Source organism: Pinus tabuliformis, chromosome 9, assembly GCF_031772625.1.
Source record: "Pinus tabuliformis cultivar Carrire ecotype Pingquan chromosome 9, CPIR1, whole genome shotgun sequence".
NCBI lineage: Eukaryota > Viridiplantae > Streptophyta > Pinopsida > Pinales > Pinaceae > Pinus > Pinus tabuliformis.
In genome coordinates, this window is record NC_142307.1 from 12560816 (window position 1) to 12567816 (window position 7001).

Here is a 7001-nt window from a genome sequence, read left to right on the forward strand (position 1 = left end):
CAAGCCACTATAAATATTCATTAAAAATGGGAAAGTAAGCCACTATAAAGTTGCGTCGTTCCAACCCTAACATTATAAATATCGTTTAGCTTCTACACTTGAAACCAAAGTCTATTTGGTAGAAGTATTCACGATTTTCAGTGACGTATCTCTTATTTCGTAGGAGTCTTCACAACCCTAACATTATAAATATCGTTTAGCTTCTACACTTGAAACCAAAGTCGTATTTGGTAGCAGTATTCACGATTTTCAGTGACGTATCTCTTATTTCGTAGCAGTCTTCACACAATTTTCTGTGACTTATTTTGAAATCCAATCTGCGAAATATTCTTGATTGTTGTAGAGGCCGCAAAATGCCTGAGATTCGGTATTCTGAAAAATACTACGACGATGACTATGAGTACAGGTGATAATATTTATTTCTCATTCGAAGGCATTTTAAAGATTTATAGTCAGACGTACTCTTTTCAGCATCTACAAATTAGGGTTAGGGTTTGAAGAGAAATTTAAGTTAAAAAAGGTTCTGTTAAAGGCTTAGGGATAACGCTTTGAGTGTGATGTTTCTTTGTTTGCTCAGGCATGTGACGCTTCCCCGTGATGTTGCGCAGCATCTTCCGAGGGATCGGCTTTTGACTGAGGTAAGGCTTCCGTCTTCGTATGGGTGATAGCACTGTCATTATTTTCTGGGTATCATTTCTTTAAATTTCAGCGAATAGGAATACTTAAGATTTAGGTTTCAGTGTAGGGCCTAGTTACACTGTTAGGGCCTAGTTACACTGTTGGAACGACAATTTATGAATTTAACAGTTAGTGTGGGCTCTTATTTCCACGCATAGTATTTATCTTCTCAGTATTTTTCTGAAATGAGTGGGAGAGCGCTTTGCTTACTCTTCTAAGTTTACTATACCTATCTATTTTGTAACACCGAGTTGGATGTTGTTTATAGTTTGTCTTTTAATGTTGTAGTTAAATTGTTTTGAACTAACCTAATTGTTATTTATGCAGGATGAATGGCGAAAACTTGGGATTGAGCAGTCTAGGGGCTGGGTGCACTATGCTATTCACGGCCCTGAACGGCACATTCTGTTATTCAGAAAACCTTTGAATTTCCAACGAAACCATCAACAGGAAGCACAACAAAGTTGATGGCTGACGCTCTGCACATTGTTAAAGAAAATAAAATAGGGTGTTTCAGAGGATTTGGATTTTTAAGAATAATTATAAAATTAGGCTTAATCTTTTAGATAATATTCTAAGGTCAAAATTAAACATAATATGAACATACGAATGAATGATCATGTTGATCAACTGAGTGTAAAGTTTTGTATTCCTTGTGCATTATAAAAATTCATTATGAAAATATAAAATATATTGCTATCTCATTTTATTTTAAATTAATTTTATATTAAGTTTTTTAATTTTTTTTGTTTTTTAATTTTAGTTTTTTTAAAATATTATTTTTAGCTAATGGTTTTTTATTTAAAGATATATACAACATAATAAATACATGAATGTACATCCTTTTAATATGAGGAGAGTTGTTTATTATATATCATGAACAATATAAAAATAAAATAAAAATATTATAAAACATAAGTTATAATTTAAAAAAAATGTTAAAGTTATTGAAATCATAAGGAGAATACAGTGTTATTAAATTTTATGAATTTGTTAAAAAAAAATTTAGTGGGTTTTTTTAGTATTTTCACTTTTTATGATAGCATAGATGAGTTAATTTATTTTTTTTATTACACCTTAATGAATTACCTTGAAAATCTGTACACATGTTTAATGATAAATATAGATGCAATATAAAAAATTATGTGAAAATATATAAAAAGAAAAATAACACTATTGAAGGAAATGAACTAAACAACAATAAAAGACTCATAAAACTCAAAATATTCACTCTTTGAATTTGATTGGAATTTAGAGTAGAGTACCACAAGCTTTAAAGCCATCAATTCTTTAAGGCTAAGAATCTTTAAGCATAGGAGAGCTAAGTCTTCAGCTTTAGTGAACATGCTCACAAAACCAATCATCATGTTTGTATTGAAGAGGCCAAGATTGAAAAGAGGCCGAGCAAGGGCCCAACATTCTCTTCGTTGTTTTTTCAGCCCTACTCTTAATGTTTATTTATTTATTTATGTTTTTTTTTTATTTTTTATTTTTATTTTTTATTTAGTTATTTATTATTATTATTTTTTTTTAGTTAATTTTTCTTAGTTCTTATTTTTTATTGATTACTTCAGGTATTTTGTGACTAATACTATTTAGCTTAATACTTCTAAATAAACACCCATTTCAATTATATATATATATATATATATATATATATATATATAGATATATATATATATTTTATTTTACTTCATATATTTATATTTATTCATATAATTTATTCTTATATTATTAGGTCCTTTATATAACTAATTTTTATTAACTTATACTTTTTAAATAATTTTCTAACTAACCTAACATCCTTTTGATATTACTTTTTATAAGGTCCTTTATGTAACTAAATTTTCCATTTAATTATTAATTAACTTATTATTTTTAATTATTTTATATATTACTTTATATATTTGTATGTAGGCGTTTAATTTATTCATATATTATAATGTCCTTTATTTACACAAATTTCCTTTTAAATACTATTTAACTTATAATTTTTAATAATATTTTTTGAACTAAATAGGCCTTAAAAATATTTTATATATTTTTATATATTTTTAAGTGATTTTGACCGTGGTGCTAGAGTCAAACTGTTAGGTGACTTTCAAGGAAAAATCTCACAAACTTGATATGGATCATAGAAGCCTGAACTCTATAAAAAATATTTGGCACCAAATGTATAATCATGGGGAAACAAATCATACACCAAATATATAATCATTGGACTAGTTATTCAATTCTCAATTTAGAAATTTTGTTGGTTCTTTTACTATGGAAAAACTCAAAGATTTGATAAATCTATTTTTCTTAAAAAAATGTTTAGATTTTGGGCCCTTCTTTTGCTACATGAAAACTTTTTACCTATTAATATAATTGTTGCCGTGGATTCATCATCAAAATCATGAACACTACTATCTTTAGAGATGAGTTGAGAATCAAAAATCTCACTTAAATTTAGTGTCACTTGCTAAACTTCTAGCTCAAAATGACTCTTGTTTTGGGCTTCTCTAGCCCCTTTCTCACCACCACAATCTCTCCTTCTAGTTTCTCTCATAATTAAACTTTCTCATTCAACTTTTGCTTTAAGGTTTATTCGATTTTCTCCTTATTCTAATTTCACAAGAAATGGCTCCAAAGCCTGAACCTTAGCTTTCATACATTTCTTCTGGGTTTTGTTTATCTTTCTTAGTATCTTAATCTCCTCAAGTGCACTTACTAGTTCTCCTTCAAGGTCAACTGCTCCTTCTTCATCATCAAAAATAACCTCCACTTGTAGGAATTTTTGAAGTAAAAATTAATTCTTTAAAGCTATTATCATCCTTGTACTCATATGAGGATTGGTTGGTATCACCTTCAGAGGATCTCTCTTCTTGAACATAGAAATAATTCTTCATAGCCTTATTTCTATCATTTTACACCTTCTTGAATATTTTTTTTGGATCATAATCCTTCCTCTTTTGGGGAATTTTTGATGCATAATGGTGAACTTTACCATAGTTAAAACATTTAAAGGGGAATGTACCTTTATCTTTGCCTCATCCTTGCTTAAGATTCGTAAAAAAGTTAGCTTCTTCTTTATCTCACATCATGAGTCATCATGCTCATTCTTGCACTTATTCATTGCTTTGAAGGTTGATTCTTTCACTGAAGAATTTCCCTTGTTAGAGAGTATTCCAAGGAGTTGATCTAGAGTAAGAGTGCTAAGGTTTTCCATTTCTTCAATCTCACCTTGGGATTAAGCCTCTTAGGAAGAGATCTCATAACTTTTTGAACTACCACATATTCATGTACCTTATCACCAAGCCCTCTTATGGTGTTCACAACTTCATTAACTCTTTGAAAATAATTTTCCTTGTTATGGTGCTCACAACTTCATTAAAACTTTGAAAATAATTAGCAATACCTACTCACTCAATTAAATGGGATCCTAGAACCTTGGATTTTAGATTTATTTACCTTGTTGTCTCCTTCATAGAAATTGTTCATCTTCTCCTAGATAGCTTTGGAAAATTTGAAATCCATTACTTTGATAGGTTCTGTTTTAATTAGGAAAACTAAGAGGTCATGCATCTCTTTAGCATTGCATGGTAACTCCAATTTCTTATCTTTAGTTATCATTGTTGGAGGTCTTATATATTATTCTTCCACACCATCCCATACATTTGATCCAAGTGACTGAACACAGGTCCTCATCTTCACTTTCTAGAACACAGAATTTGGTCCATTGAGGGTAGCTACGGTATTGGTAAATCCTCCTTCCTCTTTCACCATGGCACTTGATATTTATTCTAGGTGTTATGATGATTAGAAGCAACTTTCCTCATACCAATTGTTGGGAACCATTTAAATAATGAACCAATATAGTAGGATTTCTAAGGTCAAAATTAAACATAATATGAACATACCAATGAACGATCATGTTGATCTACTGACTGACTGTAAAGTTTTTTATTCCTTATGCATTATAAAAATTCATTATGAAAATATAAAATATATTTGTATCTCATTTTATTTTAAATTATTTTTTATATTAAGTTTTTTATTTTTTTTTGTTTTTTATTTTTAAGTTATTTAAAATATTATTTTTAGCTAATGGTTTTTTATTTATAAATTAATATAACATAATAAATACATGAACTTACATAGTTTTAATATAAGGAGAGTTATTTATTATATACCATGAGCACTATAAAAATATTATAAAAAATAAGTTATAATTTAAAAAAAATATTAAAGTTATTGAAATCATAAGGAGAATACAGTGTTATTAAATTTTATGAATTTGTTTACAAAATTTTTTAGTGGGTTTTTCTAGTATTTTCACTTTTTATGATAGCATAGATGAGTTAATTTTTTTTTCATTACACCTTAATGAAGTACCTTGATAAAAAAATTGTTGACTAAAATACATAGGGTTGTTGTAAAATTATGATAGAATTTTTTAAAGTTGTCTTTATTTGATAGTACATTAAAAGTCTATAATTTGAACCAAGATCATGATTGTTTTGGATGTCAACATTTAGTACTTGGTTCTATATGTGGATATCAAATAATGCATAATTTATGATACTTCTATTGAATCAATTCATTGGGTTTTATTCATTTTTTACATAAGCACATCCTCTACATGCCCTAAAAGTACACATATACTCATATTTTAGTTTGAAAATTATTATCAATATGAATGCCAAATTATTTTTCATTATTGTTGTTTATTTTTGTTAATTGAAAAAATAGCTCCTCCAAAGTGTACACTTATACCTTCTAGATTTATACCTTTAATATCCATTTAATATATTTTAAAACATTATAAATAACTAGTAAATTTGGAATATTAAATATTAATTGTGCCAATTCAATTTAATTTGTAAATCTATCCCAAAAAAATGTATACTTATTTACAAAGTTGTAAATTGATTAATTTATTTGTAGATAAATTCTTCCATAATCTAGAAATTAGATTTTAAAAAATTATATTATAATTTTCATTATTAGTTTTTTTGGGAAAGTTGATGTAAAGCCTTTTTTTTACATATATATTTTTAGTGCCTTTGAATTACATAGTGATGATCTATTTCTTAGGAATTAAAATTGTAGTGCTAAAAAATACATGAAGTTATGACACATGTTTCACCATGTTGGAAATCCTTTGTGGCACTCTTTCCAGTATACCACATGAAATAATATGTGCATATAGAATTTCATTTCTACTTACTTTTTGGTATATAGGAGCTCACTTAAATATTTAACTATCTTTTATTTTTCACCTTCATGTTTTACTAACATAAATCTCACTAGAATATACCATTTCTAGTTTAAAACAAAAACACAAAAAATCCATGGAAAAATAATATAAGATAAATGTTGGTTAATATATTTTTTTCTTCTTTTGTACCTGAATGAGAATAAGTAGATTATGCCTAATTATGCCCAAACTTACTCAAATCATGTTTCCAACAGCACCTCTAACAACATTATTGAAGAAAGATGCATTTTCATGGACTCCGGAAGCAACAAAGGCCTTTGAACATCTTAAAGAGGCAATGTGCCAAGCACCGGTCTTAGCTACACCGGACTTCACAAAAACCTTTATTGTGGAATGTGATGCTTCAGGAAATGGAATTGGTGGTGTTCTAATGCAAGATGAAAGACCCATTGCTTTTGAAATTCGTCCAATCAAGGGAAAGTTTTTAAGAAAAGCTATTTGTGAGAAGGAAATCTTGGTAATACTCCATGCACTTAAGAAATGGAAACCCTACCTAATGGGTAGACACTTCAAGGTAAAAATAGATCATGATAGCCTTAAATACTTTTTAGAACAAAGATTATCCTCTGGATTTTATCAATGGATTTTATCATAGGTTTACCCAAGTTTGAGGGAAAGAGTGTCATCATGGTGGTAGTTGACGGACTTAACAAGTATGCACACTTTTCTGCATTGTCACATCCATTTAAAGCCAGTGCAGTTTCTACTGCATTTATGGAAACAATTCAAAAGCTACATGGCAACCCAAATATTATTATAAGTGACAGAGATCCCATTTTCAGTGGAAATTTTTGGACAGAATTATTTTCTTGTCTGGGTACTCAGTTAGCTCATAGCTCATCTTATCATCCTCAATCTGATGGGCAAACTGAGATAGTAAACAAATGTTTGGAAGGATATCTTCGTTGCTTTGTATCTGATAAACAGACACAATGGGTCAAATGGTTGCCTCTCGCTGAATGGTGGTATAACACTTCCTTCTATACAACAACAAAAATGACCCCATTTATGGCACTTTATGGGTATCAACCACCATCCATCACATCATATTTAAGAGAAA

The 7001-nt window shown here is 28.7% G+C and overlaps 1 pseudogene; it reads left to right on the top strand.

The window, feature by feature from the left end:
* The first annotated feature begins 353 nt into the window (after positions 1–353).
* On the top strand, positions 354–1146 carry LOC149146878 (cyclin-dependent kinases regulatory subunit 2 pseudogene; annotated as a pseudogene).
* Positions 1147–7001: the final 5855 nt, after the last annotated feature.